Genomic DNA, 19,095 nt, shown 5'->3' with positions numbered 1-19,095 from the left:
GTAGCTACTCGTGGAAAAATTCAGATTAGAAAATGTACCAGAAACGATGGAAGCAACGCGGAAGACAATGGCAGAAGCAGGATATGATCAGCTTCTTGTCTGAGCGGATATCTAAACATCCATGACTAATTGATCAATCTTTGGACTGAAAAACTTTGTGCAATCAAAGCCATGGACCCACCAAACTGAGAGAGTCTGTGCGGTAGACGCCACGGGGCGCGTGGTAGGAATTGCTCTGGTAGATCCTACATTCGATAACTACAGGTAAATTTGACGTGTTCGTTACAGGAATGGCAGATTTAACAGTCTGGTTTTCGACCCCAATTGGTTTTGAGGCGTTCGTTAACTGTGTTTACGAGAGATGACAGATACGAGAGAATCACATTGCCTTTATGCTTATGTTTATATGTTCCCCGACACAAGAATGGCTGTCATTTTGACGAAAACATTTGGTCACCATTTAAATATTTGACTCCCATGTGGGCGCACGCACTTCGATCCCACCCCCAATTGGGAAACTTGTAGATCCGCCCATGTTTGAGGACGAATTGGGAGAGAGAGAAAAGATGGAGGGAGAGAGAGAAAGAGAGAGAGATGAAGAGGCCTTGTCTCTCCCTCGTCCTCCCCACTCCTTCCATTCCATTCCCCCAACCACCTTCCGGATGGGTTGCATCATTTGGGTTCCGAGCGACGGAGGCAGCAGCCCCCTGCGCGCCCCCCGGGAGACAGGTGTGAGGAGAGGGGGGGAAATGGGGAGCGGGGGAGGGGTTGTGTGGGGATTGGCAGGGGGTGGAGACATGCTGGTAGGACATCTGGTGGCCGGGGGAGGTGGATGAGATCGTAGAGAGAGGCCGTCCGTTCGTGCGCCAGGCTTTCGAGTGAGAAGAGAGAGGGAAGGAGAGAGAGAGAGGTGTGTGCGGGGGGAGGGAAGGGGGCCGCCGAGGCCGCTGCCGTCAACCATCGACGCCAACGCGGCACGCACGGGAGTCTGGGGGATCGCTCGTCTCTCCGTGGCAGCGGAAACACCGTTCCCGAAGCTATAATGACACGGTTCGGAACATAATGACAGAAAACCCACGGGACAGGATTTCGCAAAAAAATGGTTGGCTATCCCGCGTGTGTGTTTGGTGGGGTGGTGTGGGGAGCGGGACGGGGAAGGGAAATAAGAAATGAAAATGGAATTTTGCTCGCGGGGGAGGGAATTGTTTCCTATGAAATTATACGATACATATGCTGCCTATCTATTGGCATATTTTGGGCGGAAAAAAATACCCCCAGCAGTTTCGAAACGGTCGGATGGACAACGCTGTTTGTGGTGGAGTTTGGTGGAAAACTTCTCCTCATTACTTTATGCTTGAGCATGAAAATGTTATTTCTCTCTCTCACACACGAATTGCGATCTAATTTCCAGTTTTTTCCATGTACCCTAATCCTGACACGCCTGATTACCAAATTATGGGCAGTTATAATCATTCCGCGACGATTCAAGAGGACTCTTATTGGGTGCTAGGAGACTTTTTTAAAATTTCCGGAGCAGGATTAAAGGTTTTAATTGTTTTATTGTTATTAATTTCCATATTTTTTACTAGTGATTCGTTGTTCAGATTTCTTCTAATGACGTAATAGGATAATTACGAATTACGTAATTCCCTAATTCATATTTTTTTTTACTTTGCGCAATTTTCTTTCTCCTAAGAGATTTTTTTCGAGAAACTTTTTAGGCTGGCTTCGTTAGGTGTTTTCACGGTTTCGCGGGCCCTTATTGCCCTTCATTAATGATACTAATGGCGTGACGACTGACCCAGCTACGATAAAAACATGCCACTTCAAGCGATCTTCCCCGTTTTCGAATGTAACAACCGTAAACTCAAATTAAATTAAAGGTCATCTACCATAGAAATTGAGCCAAAAATTAAAGGCGGAGGTGTCGAAACTTCTCTCGTCTCATCATTTTATTTAATCAGCACGGCTCTGGAATTTTGATGACAATTTCATAGGATACTTATGTGTATTTAGAAGATGTTTTAATCAACTCTTACAAGAAAGCACTGCACGCTGTTTCGTACAGCGGAACAGATAAATATTGGACTGTTGAAAATCGCTACGGAGAACTAGCTACATAGCATAGCTACATAATGTTTTTATTCGACCGAGAAATGGGAAATCAAGGCTGAAATCCTGGGAAAACCATACTGTTTTTCCATGACAAAGTAAATTTTCTCACCATACGTGATTAATGTTTTTAATTTCGGTAAATATTGTGTTGCGGCGTCCTTATTTGAAAAAATCTTCCATCAGCACCAGTTACAGTTCACCCCACTCGCTTCAAGAGGAGTATCGATCCCCCCCTCGTTTAAAATTCTTTGAAGATTACCCTCCGGTCTTTCTTAATCACATCACATCACTTCGAAGGGATTGCTTTCATGGAGGTAAAACAGGTGCGATTGATGGCTAAGCGTCGCATATAAAAGGTTTTCTACTATTCTTTAAAATACAGACCTATCTCTTTATCTTGGTAATTCCTTAGGACGCCTAGTCTTAAAAAAATAAATTATTTTCTATACGAACATCTATTGATTTGGTTATTATTTGAAACTGAGGTTAGGTGATGCAGCGCAAAAGGTGAAGAGCGTTTGAATTTGTTCATGTCATGGGGTAGGGGGTAGGGATCATAACGGATGGGGTATGTTTCTCATAATGGAATTTGCAAGGGTTAAATCCCATCACTCTACCAGAAATATCGAGGGTTGACTTATCAGTTTAATGGTCGGTAATGATGCGAACCAATCAAAGACTAGTTTTAACCGAAATGGAAGATAATCATAGCATTTAAAAGTTTCATGCGGGAGAATAAAACATGATGAGGAGTCGGAATTTCCATCATTGCGTCGATTAGGTATTCACTTTGATATCCCAATTATGCGACATGCTACATTACATTACGTGCTCGTTTGTTCTCACGTACCATCCCCTAGTATACTGCTCTTACATACTTTTCTGTTGAAATATGTTTTAAGAGCAACGAATCATATTCAAATAACTGCAAGAGATGCCACAACAGTAACTTTTATGGAGTAATCCACTGACGTGCATTAAAATGCAACAATTGCAAAGTATAAAAATTCTTCGCGGTAAGGGCGAAATTTTTTCTACTTTTCAATTGTTTATTGCAAGGAATCATTTAAGTTTAATGAAAAAGCTTCATAAAGATAATATTGAATTTTTAATTGATGTCCCCAATTGACTTTTGCCTAGTGAGAACGTGGAAAGGACGTGAAGAGAGGCAACGGCTCAAAGTTCGACAGAAAAGAGTCTGATACGTGACAAACCTTGATGGCCCATGGGATTTAAGACAGAATTATTGCTGAGAATGAATACTGTCGCTGATTAAATAATTATTTTCGAACTACATGAAATAACTAGTAGTGGAAACTAGTGGAACTAGTGGAAAAGTATTAATTTTTACCACGTATGCTCATACTCATGTTTTATGCCTTTCGCACAGGCAATGCAAACTCCTCGGGAAGATATAGCGTACCTCAGTCCAATTCATCCGACGACGAGAGCGATGGCCGACGGCAATGACCATGGGCCCTCGTCAAACATTGGCCGTTAAGGCTTCGTATTTGTCTCCCCAGGGCGCCTTGGCCCCACGGACGGTGCTTAAATCATTAAACACTGCTCACGTGTGGAAGTGCTTAATTATCTCGTCCAAAGGTGATTTTTAAAGGACGGTTGCCTCACAGTAGCAGAATAATTCAGAAGAAATGTAAGTTCATGAGTCCTACGGCTAAGAGGAGCCCTTGTTTTTTCCACAGCGATCCTCTGCCGACGATAGCTCGTGAATCATAAATCGAAGTCAAGATCCCCTGGGCAATGGTGATCACGTAATTGCACCAACTGGGCAACTCAAAAAGGAACAAAACTCTTTGTCCCTAAATGCGTTTCTGGCTGAGTCCTTCAGATTTCTACCCATCGGTCGACTCGTAGAATAAAATATAAGAATATACGGAAGAGTCCCTACCATGATAATTTTCTGCTGAGCTACGTCTACATAGTACCCTGCAAGCACTCACCAAGTTGTGTGTTGGTGAAATGATTCCCCGACATACGTAATTAATATTTGATTGTGCGAAAAGGTTATAAACTAACAGATAATTTATATCGAATATTTTCAACCATAAGGGAATATCCATCATAAAAAGGAATTTTGAGGCATTGAGTTGATCTAAACTATAGACATCTTATTTTAACTAGACTCAATAAAATCAAGGTAATAAAGTAACTGTTAACACGTGAGCAAGTATATTCTTGTTACAAGAGTTGTATATTCTTGTACAGTTATTATCGCTAAAAATGTTTTCAATGTTTTCACTTGAAAAATTGATGTTTTGCAATATTTGATTCTGACCCTGGATATTCTTAATTTAAACGATGAAAGTAACCTTAGAGAAAATTTGTCAAATTATATACCTAATCTTCCTTTTCTTAAATAAAGCTTAATATCTCGAAATCCTGTTGTTTGAAAAAACCTCGGGGCGATATACACGGAGATTTGCATTAAGGATTATTCTTTGTCATTTTTATAATTCAGTTACTGGATGGCGATCCGATGACATTCACTTCATTGAAGTTGCCCTGCCGATGAGCACTATCAAAAACTATCACCTTCTTCGAAGCTAACAGTTTCAGGCTTAACTTGGTGGAATTCTTTCATGGTGAGGGTGAAAGAAAGAGAAAAAACAACTTTGCACTTCCACACACTTTTTAATATAACACGATCATGGTTTCGATGCTGCGCATCATCTCCTGAAGATGATACGAAGCATCGAAACCATGGTCGTGTTATATTAAAAAGTGTGTGGAAGTGCAAAGTTGTTTTTTTTTCTCTTTCTTTCACCCTCATCACCTTCTTCGTTCAGAGGGACTTACTTCACGCAAGGCCTCTGAATTCATCCGCCGAGGCGCTACCCGAACCTCGCGGAGAAGCAAAATGGCGTCGCTACGCTTGCCAGTTGAGCTCGTCATATTCAACGGCGCATTTCTTCTGGAGGATCGAATAAAGCTTCCCTCCAATTGGCAATTATTTACTCTCCATTGTAAATTTCGCTATTGATCAGGTGTGCTATGGGTTAAATATAAAATACTGATGCGAATTTAACATTTATTATCCCCATTATAAAATTTCACCACTTCTCCGTCAAGTGAAGCTGCGATTTCTAAATTTTTTATCTATTTTTTCTATCACTTCATTAATAGCGAAGATCATTGCCTATGATTTTCTTTTGGTGGACTAATTTACACCCATCGATCGTTTTCTAGAGAAGTACCTTAACTTACTTAGTTTGCTTTGAAATTGATAAAAATGTCCTCAGCTGTCGGTCGCCTCCCATAAATCTACTGCCATGAAAATGTTTGAACATAGAAGATGTTGCCAATCGACAGAAATTAGTTCAAATCAACATAATTGTTTATTATACAAAGACTAATGTGGTAACTGTTTAGCATAATGCGAGCTAAATGTTTATAACGGCGAGAGAGTAAAGGTTAAAATTGACTATCCCAACTTATAGAAAATATATTTCCAGATCAGATTAAGTGGAATGCTATCCGTCCTTTTATCTTAATCGATTAATTATCTGGGGAAATAAATTTTCAAAGGCGGCAACATCAATTCATGCAGCTAGTTGGACGCGCGAGAATTACAAATTTTATATTTTTTTCAAAACTGAGTAAATGCATGTATTTGTATATATTTCATGCATAGATAAATGAGATTATTAAAATAAATGCTTACGTAATCATCGATGACAGCTCACGGGAATGCCTAAATAAGCCTAAATCGCCTAAATGTCTCTGGGAACGTCTATCTTTTCTCCGCCTTCTCCACTCCACTCCCTCCGCCTTTGAAATTTTTATTGAACCAACCTCCTACTCTGGCATTTCCTCACCTTCGAAGAAATTTTCCTTCGCTTCCGCTCTGTCTCCCCCGGCATTCTTTCAAAAGCATTAACGCACTCCGCCGGCATCAATTATCCGTTCACGGGCGACTTTGAGGAAGAACACAAAGGATAGGGGGAGTTATTGCTAACCACCGAGCTTCCTGGAACGTTGGAAGGTCGATTTTTATCCTGCAGCACCCGAAGTTTTATGAATCTTATAAGGTGAATAAGTCCGAAGGAGCGAAAATGATATGGCATGGGGTTGCTTGGAAACTCTAGGCACAAGTCACACTCGCCCATGGTCGTTTGCGTTGGTCTGAGAGTGGCTTCCGGTTAAAATTTTATGCGCGCATAAAAGTTCGCGAATAAAGTTCAGTGCTTGAGGGAAGGTCGAATGATGATGTGACAAGATCTATCCTTCCAGTTGCTTGGATCTTAAAATTGTGAGGTCTTTCCTACAATGCCTTTGATGCCATGATTGTCGCAAACGAATGTGATGCGTATCTTCATCGTTTTCTTCCGCCAGGGAGTAAATTGAATGATATATGTTTCCTCCCGCGTGAAATATGTTCAAAAGTGACTCCGTTTCGCTGAATAGGTTAAGCGATCTCTTATGAAGTTTACGAACTTGAAAAATATTGAAACGCTCCCTAGTGACTATAATCACGGAGTTTTCAAAATGAATATTATCTCATTTTATGCCTTGCCGCTCCGGTGAAATTTTAATTATGCCTTATCTTCCGGGCCAAGTAATTAATGTCAGTCTCATAATATTTAATTACAAAAAAATCCCCGCGTTCACATATTTGTATGTATGAATAATTATTTTCGCGATTTTGGCAAGATGCTCTTCCAGCATCACCCTAACGACGGGTACGGAAGCGATCCTGATAAATAGTTACCACTGATTCTTGTGATCTGTGTTTCCTTGATGAAATATTTCCTATTCACTCTTAGGGAAGCTTATAAAACTCTCACATATACAAATCTGTCGCCTAATTATGAGGCCAAATAATTTCCACGGGAGTTGCAAATAACAGCGGAGAGTTAATAAACGTGGGAATGCGAAATTATATTAATGTTACAAATTAACTCACACTTTGTTTACTGTAATGTTATTTGTTTTTTCCCACCATAAATTTTAAGATAATTTACTACATTTAAGCGGTGTTGTCTCATTTAATGCAAATAATTTACCTTTGTAATAAAACAATATGATCCGCGGCTATTCCCCTTATTGCGGCGAAAATTCATTTCTTTTTCCTCACATCTGATCTTATAAAATACCTTGTGGTGTACTAGGTATTGCCTACATAAGTGATTATCAAGTTATCAAGTAAGTACACGAACAAGAGAAACAGTTCCAAAATGCATTGCACGGTTTCTTTTTGTAACATAATTTCCTTCCCTAATTTTAGTGACAATTTTTTTCGAATTTTAAACATTTTCTAAACTATTAATGACTACATCTCTACGCATCTCAACACAAATGAAAAAAATCCTGTCCGTTGGTAGGAACAATGTGAGTCAATTTTATTCTACGACCCAAGAGCTTTTGCGAGCATTAATAGGGAATACCTATTGGTTTCAGACCATTAGTTAATTTTACAATGTAATCATATATGTCCATGGAACTTCAAATATTGCCATAAGCCGTAAATTATTATATATTTTAATCTTGAAAGTAAAGTAAGCAACAATATGTGTCTTAACCGTTCTGTTTAGATGGTTTTCGGGGGATCGTTAACTGTATCAGAATACTAGATGAAAGTGAGACTCCACTTCTATTTTCTCCGATTTTGTAGGATGCACGGGCGAGATATTTCCTCAATTTTCACTTCAGGCTTAGGATTATGAAATTTGGTTACATTGGCGAAGGATTCAAAAAGAAAACTATTAAGGCAAGAGAGGAGATTTTCAAACTATTAGATAAATTCTTAAACAAGGAGTGTAAATCCAGAAGGCTTATAAAGTCATCTCATGTGTTCCTAAAACGTAGGGACCATCTTCTCCGTAAAAAATTATAACGGAAAAATCTCCTGGGATTACGAAAAATAAAAACATAAGTTTCAGAATATACAATTTCGGTAACGTCATCTATCTTCAAAGGATTCATATTACTCTAATCTGATTATGCATTGTTATTTTTATAATTTTCTGGATGCCAAAAATTTACTGAATTTCCCTGTGTTTCTCTTTTTGCAAGTCTGGATTGCTACCCACGAAACTATATGGGCATTAACTTCGGTTCACCGCATGTTTGAAATAATATTCATTCCTCTCTCGGTGCTAACGCTACCATTTTCGTCTCCCTTGCAGACAAGTGCCAGGATGATCCGTCAATGCGAGTCAACGGCAAAGGCAAGAAGATGCGGAAACCGAGAACCATATACTCCAGCCTCCAGCTGCAGCAGCTCAACCGGAGGTTCCAGAGGACACAGTACCTGGCGCTGCCCGAGAGGGCGGAGTTGGCAGCATCGCTTGGCCTCACGCAAACGCAGGTGAGTCCAATCTCCCACATTAGGAGGATCTCACGCCACTTTCAGTACCCATGAGCCACCAACAAAAAAAGCGGGTTTATATTATACACGCCTATTGTCTTTCGGGAATATTAAGCAAGGCATATATTCTTATGTATAAATTTCACTTCTTCAGCGATTGTTAAGAGCAGACTTGGGAAGTGAATGTCAACTAAATGTAACGTTTATGCAGGAAATCTGATTCTCGTTCTATTTCTCGCTAGTAAATGAGTTCATGTCTCGAGGGAGGTGTCTTAAGTTCTGCCAGTAGCATACTCTCTTCTTTCTCTTGTGAATGCAATTAACGTCCCGTGTCGGCGTTCTAGAACCCAAAACTGCTTCGTTTTCCTCCTAATGAAACACCAATAATTCCGGCGCCGAAATTAATGTGACGAGGAAAGAGACACGATACCTTAACACTCCCATGAATAGCCAGTAGTTCTGTGCCGGATTATTTAGATATATTTTATCTCAGTCGACTATGGTCTTTCGATTGACTCTTTCGATTCACTCAGTCGACTATGGCTGGCGGATAGCGGAAAAAGGAGGCATATTACACTACCTAGGACGTTGCCCTACTAGCCCATATATGGGCGAGAGTCGGGGAATGAGGCAGTCAGGTTACTAGCCTTTACTTGTACGCGGTTATGATTTGATTTACAAAGTGCTTGTCAAATGGTAAGTTGAATGAGAACCAGGTCCATAATTAACCTTTTAATTCGGGCAATTGGTAGCTGGAATATGCACAAATGATCAAACTACCTATATACGTAATGTGGGGTCTTGGTCATTTCTAGGGTGTGGATATCATATTGGAGTCGCTTGACACTTTACATCACACCGAAGCTATGAGAAAAAGCGAATGGTTAAACAAAATACGAGCAAATATTTTCAACCGTTCTACCTTCCCTCTGGAAAATATGTTGTAAAAAGATTTGTCACTCTTCCTCATTTTCTCTCCCTCGGGTAATTGTGATTTTTTTGCCGTTTTTTGCGATTTTTTTCTCTCGAATTACCCTCATTACGTGCAGCCTTTTATTTTGCAATTGCCGCAATTTGGGGGAAAATAGAAAATAGGATCCGCTGGGGGAAAAATAACCTGATATATATATATATATATATATATATATATATATAGATAAATCCATACCTGTCCAATCACGACCGTCCAACGGCCGATAGGAATTACCTTGGCTGTTTCGCAGGAAGGGTGAAACGGGAAACGAAGTAGACTGTGAAGGGTTCTCGGGTTTACTTCTTCCCGGGAAAAAGGGAAGCGGAGGTGGGGTCCGAGTGAGAGGAAAGGGTGCCAGGATTAGAAGAGAAATGGGTGGTAGGGATCAGATAAATTGCGGGCATGATCAGAAAAGGGAGAAGGAAGTTTTGTTGGGTCGTGGAAAAAGGTCTAGCAGGTAGTAACAGGGAAAACGAGAGAGATTGTGATGTTATTGGGGTCGTAGGAGGATGACGTAGAATTCGTTAAGTGACGGCTGCAGAAAATGATTTCGTTTTGTTGCAAAGAATGGTTTAAGAAAGGGATTCTCAAATTTTGGTCGCTTTTCCTTCGGAAGGCGTCAAAAGATTAGGAAATAAATTGAAAAGCAAAAACCGATAAATAATGGTTACTTACTGTGAAATTCCAGAGAAAAATTTACAACTTGCAGATTTTACTGTCATTTAGTCTCTTCTTTGGATAGCATTCATAAAGGGAATTGAACTCGATGCCTTGTAATACAAATTAATTACTAAATACTTCGTGACTTGAATATATTAACGATACTCCTCATATTTATTTGGATGAACTTTCCCAAACCAGAATGCTCATGAAAAATGTTTATCATTAAGACAGTTGCCGAAGAACAGTTTTGGCAAATTCAGGGAACCGGGGTTGGAGACATATATGGGTAATTCAACCCACGAAACTAATTAAAAATCTAAAACCATGGTCATGGGTTTGGATCCCGAGTAGCATATGAGTCTAAGTTCAGGTTTGAAAAACTAGTATAGATTTCCATCAAAAACGTAATGGATATGGGCAAATCTTGACTATTTTAACCAAATGACTTTTTATTGCCTTGGTGAAAATTCGCGGAAACCGATCGCGAAATTTATTCATGCTTTCTAATTTGTGGAAATACAGCAGGTTTTCAAAAACCAAATTTTATTTTTAATATCCAATTCCAACAGTTAACTGTTTCACAAGCCCCATTAAATAACAGGGATGATGTTGCGAGTTGTCTTAGAAAAAAAAATATCTCTTATCTCGTATCAATATTTTATAATGATGATCTAAGATAATCCTGTCGCAAATAGAAATACAATTTAGAACCAAAGAGGTGGGGCATTCTATGGATATTTGTGAGTTTTGCATGAGATATATATGTTCATTTTTGACAGACAAAAAGTAGATTTATTTTGGAAAAGTCCTGATGTTATAGATTATTTCTGAATGAGTCCTATCAACCTGTGTCCACTATTGGTGGCGAGACAAAGAAGACCTCGAGAAAGTCATGCCCTCAAGTGCTTATACTCCAATTGTATCGACACGTCGCCTAGCACCCTTCTCCTGACACGGTGTTCATTATATACGTCGGAAGTTCAGGAGACGGAAGCTGCATATAGGAAATTGATTTTCAGGGTTAGGGTGAGGACTAAGAAGGTGCGAAAGACGGAAAGAGTCGATGAGAGAAGTCAGGGACTGCTCTTCGTTTATATAAGTAGAAGAATCTAACGAGTGAACCAGATTCGATTGATGTACAAAAGGTAGCGTTTGAAAGAAACTTGGCGTCAGAATAAGCATTATATTAAAGAGGGGAAAATGAGCACCCAAAATTTGGAAATTTACTCTTAACCTGATTGCTTTTCAAAAGGGTAGGCATCTAATTAAAACCCGTTAACCCGTCAAAACCAACGTTATCAACACCGCTACCACAAAAGTACCGCTAAACGCATTCCTACCTACCTCAGCGGACAGGCCCAAACCCACAGACTGGAAATGCAATTCATTAGACATCAAATTGATCCGATCCTGAGAGATGACGGGTTTCCAGGCAGTGAGGGAAGAGGGGTGATGGGAAAGGTAGCAAGATGGACGCATTTGGCAAAGAGTTCAGTGGTATGCGAGGGAGTGGTAAGAGATTAGTTGGGATTGGTCGGAGAAACGAGTGAGGAGGTCAAGGGGCGAGGGGTTAGTGTCGCAGAGATGTAGGAGATGATCCCGAGCCACGTGCACGTACGACACCGCGACAAAAGGTTACCGACAGCGGGGCGGGGACCGACTAGTTGTGAGAGGCCAGGAAGCGAGGGGTTAAGGGCTTCGGTTGAGGGCAGCCGTGTGGAGGCACTGGGATGGAGACCGGGGGGGGGGGAGGAGGAAGCGGAATATGGGAGTGAGTGCCGGGGTGGAATATGGTGTCGGGTGCTGCGTGTGCGGCTAATGGGGGAGGGTGGTGGTGGGAGGAGTTGCCAAGAGGTGGGGGCGGAGATGGTGAAGGGAGGGGATGTTTTTCGAGAGATAGGGTTGAAAGGAAGAAAATACGAAGGGAAGGGTGTACACGGCCGTTGCCGGTGAGAAAGAGGGTGAGGGAAGAGGACGCCAGGGTGGGCGCGATGAGGGATGAAAATCAGGCGGAGAGGGATGGAATAAGAGAGGATGCGAGCGATGAAGGAGGGAGGGAGAGGAAAATCCCTCCCCGGGTTTAATTAACCGACTGGGACCATTACTTGAACCTCACCCCCTCCACCCTTCCTTCAATCCTTCCCCTACCCCGTCGTTCTTCGTCCCTTTTCCTCCCTTTTGACGTCATTTCATCCCCTACGATTCAACCCAACCCTCTTCTCCACGCTGCCCTTTGACTACTATTAAAATCTACACGAGAGGGAGGGGGGAAAATATCTTCTGACCGCTCAAAACCCTTTTGTGACTCTTTCGGTCCGATCAAATGCTAACGGAAAAGAGATCATTTTTCTGTAACTTTGGCCGACCAGAATATCAGGTTGGACCTCCTTCTCACATCATGTACTGCATTTTTGTATGGATTCAGGATTCACTAAAGCTCAGATATACATTGTTACACTCAAGCACATGCATATATATATATATATAATCACATCAACCATATATAATTAGATTTAGGTTCTTACCAGTGATGGAACGCTGTACTAACGTTGGAATGATGCATCTTATTTTTTATTTTTTGGATTTAACCATGATCACCCAATATCATGTAGAATTCCCCTTGGTCATGCCTCTCAGCATGTGTGGAGTGTTCCCGGATTGCATTTCTCGGCGAAAAACTTGAATTAATTGAAAATGACTGATAATTATATATAATCACTTGATTCAAAGAGGGCGAGTACCGTGCTCGTGGATTTTTATCACTCAACGCTCCTCTCTCGTTGCAGCATGTGTTGTCATGAGCGGTGTGCTGGCACCATGTGCCTAATGTATCATTTTTGTTAAGGCTTCCTCATTTCTATTTCGCCAAAGAGCAAATCTACTCCCTTCATGGGTCACGAGCCAAAACGGACGCCGCACGCAGTGAAATATAGAACTAACTCTGCCAAAAATCTATCAACGATAAAATCAAACAAAACCCCTTTAAATCCTTCTTCATAATTGATATTTTTTAGTTTTTGATCAAATCATTCTCATCACTAGGAAAATGATTTTAAAACTACGGGAAACCCATTAACCCAAGTTATTTTTATTGTTGTGGCTGCGAAATCCATGATTTACATTAAAGCATCATTATCCTCTTTGATACGCCTAAAGTTTAGTTACAATTAAATTGGAATGCTTTCTGAAAATAGAGCCGTCACATAGATACGTGAGCTGTTACCAATGCGTAGAGTTGACTTCGCTCCTTAAATCTCAATGATAGTCGGTGCTTACTTTTGGACTTTCGTTACCCAGAATCCACTTCCATAGTGTTAACACAGTTTTCACACCCCTTACCACTTATGAAACGGAAGGAATGAGAAATAAGGGACGCAATAGCCGATCCAACACTCACCCGCATGGGTGCACCTAGTTATCCCATAAGCCCTCACACCATCAGGGCTGGCGATTAATTCACTCTCAAGAATTCTGGCATAAAAGAGAACGAGGGAGAACTACGAGGCCCATAAATAGTTAAACCGACTGACCGATAAGTGCCCAGTTACTACTTTTCACCATCCCCCGCCTCTCTCAACCCCATTTCTCACGCTGCCCTTTTCTGGCACTCGCGAGAAATATGTGACCCCCGGGTTTTTGAATGGAAGTACTCCTGGGGGGGTGGGGGTGGAGACGATATCTGATCGCGGCTCATCAAGAACTGCGGGGCATGGGGATCTGCCGATGGGTAGCTTGGAGCATGAGGGCCCTGTGTGAACAGGGGGCGGATTGCCGAGGGTGTGGGGGTTAGAAAGGGAAGGTGCCAAGGGGTTACCCTACCCTCACCAGGGGGTCAGCGCTGAAAGCGTCGCTTGAAAGGGGGCCACCACTCGCCACGATCCGAATCTAACCCCGTGATTAACTCCGCTGCCACCCTCCCCTCCCTAACTCCGATCCCGCTTCCCAGCGCATCGATTCTCCCGCCCTAGCCCCTCATCCCCCCCCCACCCGGGCTCCGATTCACCCTCTCTTCTCTCCTTCTCTCTTACTTGCTCCCCCCCCCTGCCCCGCCTCTCTTGCCCAGACGACCACTTCCGAATTCATTCCTTGCCACCGCTATGAATTCTCTCCCCTGGCCTGTGCCGCTCTAAGGCCTGCTGGACGAGCCTGCAATAGCATGTCAAAAGTAGGAGAAGTCCATTGTAATACATGGGCACCCAACAATCTCTTCTTCCAACCCTACTAATATTTGCTGCGAGGGATATCCACGGGACTGGAGATATTATTGAAGACCCGAGTGTCGGGAACAGTGAATATTAATCACGTAAAAACCGCAAAGTCTTCGATATCTAGTGAAATATATCAATTCCTGATAAGTGTAACCTTTTAGGGAAGTGGTTTTCAATAAGAACCTCACTGATGTCATTATTCAAAAATTCTAGTTGCGCATTTTATCCGGATGGTAGATCCGTCTCTTGCCTTACACGTGCTTAGGGGAAACTCACTTCATGATGCCTTAATTGCTGATGAACTAAAGTTAGACCACTTTAAATTAATTAACTCTCTGAATTACCACCCAGTGAGTTTCCCTTGGTGCATTAGACTTCTGGAGATATTCACTAATAAACACATAGGATAGAATACCGCTTTCAATTTCACAGCACGATATTTACTTCTTGGAGAAAATGATAAATGTTACCCAGTACTAAAAGTCACTTAATCCATTAATGATCAACTTAAATAAAACTAAGGAGGATTAGAAAAAAAAGATCAATTTTATTTTAAACCAATATTTATTAGTTTTCTCACCCCACCGATCAAAACTAAGATATTTGGTGGACGTGCCGCCGATGCCGTGCCTGGACCTGTCGTTTTAAGGATTCTGTAACTGTTACAGCTTTTTCAATGTTGCTTTTAAACAAAACCTGTACAAAATTGCGTTCTCTTATCTCCAGGTTCGAAGGTTTGATATACCTATCCTCGGCAGGAAATCGTAAACGTCTTCGAAGATGTATAACACTCTAAGCGTCTCACAGGTGACGCAGCTGCGTATCATACGTGCCGCGAGATCTCCAATCAGCATTCGCCTTCGTGCCGCGCATCTCCCCCGCACATATTTCCCATAGTGTCGTCGTTAAATACCATTCGGATCCGAACAATGGAGAAGGACAACGCGGACGCTAGGAGAAAGAAATTGATTTTTCTCTCTAAAACCTCAAAGATTTATTTTTTTCCTCCAAAGTTTTCCCGGTAACGCCGTGGTCTCCGCATGCGGAAGGGGAGGGGACCTCCCTTGGCGCCTAAATTTAACCACCGCGGGTACTCCCATTTGCGTGCGCACCCGGGATCCCGGAAGGCGCCACCCCAGCCCGCCTTCCTGTCATCGCCCCCCGTCTTCTTCATCCTCCCAGTTCCCAACCCACTCTCACATCTTCTCCCCTTAAGAAGTCACATACAAAGAGACTCTCCTCTCTCCAACACGGTCCGATAGTTTCCACCTTTCCCTCCCCCCCTAGATAGATCACGAAAAGCACTCGGACGCCGGGCTAAAAACCCGCCTTCTCCAGTGGGCCTTTTGCCGTCAATGTGTTTGTTCTTTTGCGCGCGCGTGGCTGTGTGTGTGTGTGTGTGTGTGTGTGCATGCATTCTGCTCCCACAACAACCGGAGGCGGCGGTGGCGGAGTAATTGGACTCATCTGCGGAGGTGGGAGCCGGGAGGGGGGGGTATGGAGGGGGGTTTGGGCGGTGCAGGTGCACCCCCTTTCTCTCCCACTCCATTGCCTCCTCCCAAACTCCCCTCAATTAGGTTTCCAGGGAATCAACCAGAGGTCTCGCTAATCGGATGTGACGCTGCGGGGTCGGCACTCCTGGCTCTTCGTTCTCTTTACTCCATCCTCTTCCCTTTCTAACAATGATGTATGTATGCATGTGTGTGTGTATGTATGTATATATTTATATACATTTATATACACACATACATATATATTTGTATATATATATATATGTATGTATGTGTATATATATATATATATATATATATATATATATATATATATATATATATATCTATATATATATATATGAATAGCCTCTCCCCTTTCTCTCAACCGTACGAGGCACGATGCTCTTTTGTCTTTCTACCCTCCCCCCGCACCCACTCCCCCCTATCCTTTCCGCTTCCCCTTTTGATTCCCTCTCACGTTTCCGCCTCCCCCTCATGCACAAATCCCTCCCCACCTCGTCCCGCCTCCCCCTCCCCATCCTCCCGCCCCCGCATCTCCTTTTTCGCCCCAATTTGTCCGGCCACCCCCTCCTCCTTCCACCCCGCCTCCCACACACCCACTCCGCCCCTACCGCACATTTCCCCACTTTTCCTGTGCCGTTTTAGAGCCTAATTGAGTACAAAGCGGATTTTTGCTCATCGACGGTGAACCTTTTCGGCGTGGCATCTTACGTAGGCATATATATATATATATATATATATATATATATATATATATATATATATATATATAACATTTTTTCCCTTCCTCGGATGAAAAGCGTGCTATCGTCGGGGGAAATAACTTTTTCTCGGAACCTCGTAGCTCTCTCTCGGGAGATGGATGAGTGGGGACGCCACTACTTTTTATCATTTTCTTTTCACATTGCTATGGGATATGCACCTATACCCGACTCTGTACCGTACACCCTGGCCACAAAATATGACAGTATCAAATTATTGTACAGGTATTTCCCACAGAAGGTATACCAAACCATGACGTTGCTGTCGAATGTCCCCAATGGCATATGTAGATATATTAACACGTTTTTAGGATATGGACCCCCCCTTTACTCTAAACCTGAAAGCTCACAGCTGAGATCTTATTTCAGGTTTTCCTCCATATCATTAACATAGAAATGTTTTCAAAATGAGAGGTAGGAGATTTTTTTCATCATTGATATATCCCCAAGGAAAGTTAATTAAAATAATGGTTTCATTCCAACCCAAAAGTATTGAAGAACAAAAACTTCTTTCAGTTCGCATGGAGAAACATGAGAACTGAAAGAAGTATGAGCCTTTTGTTAATTGAAAAAATACAATACTTGCATGAGTACAATCGTAAAGGTTCCTCCTTAATGCTCGAAGAATAGAAAAATGCACTAGTGGTATTTTTTGGAATGTCTTTGATGGAAGACGCGTGACAAGTAATTAAGCCATGAAACATCAACATAAATTCAAGATAAAAGGCGATGGGGTATTCGGAGCCTACGTCAAATGATGCTTGGAATTTAGAGGCAAACGCTGAAGGGAATGTTACGCTGGCATTTGATAATTCACGAGTAAACTTCGGAGGCGACCATCTTTCAGATTCATCAATTCCTTCGAAAAAGTCACGCAAACATCTTACGGAGGACACTGAGAGAAGCTGTCATTTAAGAGACTGATATATTTATCACTGTGAAAGCCTAAATATTCACTCGATCGAGTTAACTAACACTTTAAAAATATTTGCCCCAAAAGATATGCTCAGGTGATACTCCAGATATATTCCGGAGCCTTCTGATGGCCAACTGATAGACGTCTACATATCCGTCAATATCTCAGTTGATAATTTACGTTGTGATCTTTAGAACTTATTCCGATGAAGCAGTAAAAATGTGATTTACTCGAATTATTTTTAAACAAGTCACTCACTCATGCCAGATAAAAATTTAAGGACCTTTAAAGAAGACTAATCAAATGTTTCCATCAATAGAATGTATCCAATAAAAATTTCTTGGATATATGATACCGTAGCTTGCCAATTAAGATTTCACCGATGCCTCCGCCTTAATGAAAGGAATTGCATCTCTAATTTATTTGCGGGATTCGAGTCCCATAGTTCCGTCTAAGAAAAACGTTTTTCCTTACGCAGTGCAGTTCATGAAATTAATTAGTAATCGTAATCATGAAAAGGTTCAAGACGAATGTTCTTTGAAGTGCTAAATTGATTTCTTAAAAGATTTCGTACACGGCATCAACAAAATTAATTCAAGCGTATAGTTTACTAGTTCACATTTTATGCACTATGGGGCATACTAGTATTTTTTTCCGAATTTCGAGAACGACTTAAAGCAATGGGAATAAACAGCAATCATAGCTATTCACGCATTAGAATAACACTCCTGAAATACTTCCTTGGAAATGGGACTGATAAAATACCTACGCTCGAGCTTCCACCACACGAGAAGTTGTTCCCTGGCGGGAAATAACCTACTTAGCGGGCCTGATGAAATCTTTAAAAAATCTATCCATCAAACTTTTGCTTCCACCTTTTGAATCTTTTCACTTTTTTTTAATCTCTAAAATAAGGATTTTGTCATTTTACTTGGCGTAGATAAGGACGCGTCATCTGGGGTTTCTTGGAAATACAGAGTTTAAAAGCGTTAAAAAGACATCAATCGATAGGGCAGAACACGAGCGGCACGCGAAAACAAGAAGAAATTTCTCGGAAGAAAGAGAGAGGGAATAAATTTTAGGACCGGAAACCAAAATCGGAGGCGGGTATGGGACAGATAGGGAAGGAACGGTAATAATAAAAGTTGGCGCATAACCGCGAAATTGTAGACATGAGGCATTGTCCCATGATTGAGCTATTCAATGAATAAAAGTTGAACAAGGAAATTCTAAGCGTGTCGGAAGTGTCAGAAATGAACGCGGCCGACCGGGACAGAAATTGGTTGGAGCAATGTTGGATATCTTGGCGTCAGAGAATTTAAATGGTGGTAGGTGCAGAAAGGAATCGGCAACTTTGAAACTCAGTTTTAATGGTCAGAAGTCGAAGAGGAAATGTTTACTGGCCGTAAACGGACGATCAAGGAGACAGATATAGAGGGATAATGCAAAGGATGAGACAAGCACTATTGCTCTTCAGATTTGCACAAATTGTCGTAAGCATACTGAGAGTGAAATTATTTTCACTGCATGAGGAACAACGTTATTTTTTCAAAGTAAGCTGCTTTCATCGCTCCTCAGTTGGAGTTTATTTTTTACCAGCTGAAAAAAATTGAAGAG

Source organism: Hetaerina americana, unplaced genomic scaffold (genome assembly GCF_022747635.1).
Source record: "Hetaerina americana unplaced genomic scaffold, ioHetAmer1.1.p SCAF_127, whole genome shotgun sequence".
Classification (NCBI taxonomy): domain Eukaryota; kingdom Metazoa; phylum Arthropoda; class Insecta; order Odonata; family Calopterygidae; genus Hetaerina; species Hetaerina americana.
The sequence above is the reverse complement of the archived record's forward strand: the minus strand, read 5'-3'. Positions refer to the sequence as shown.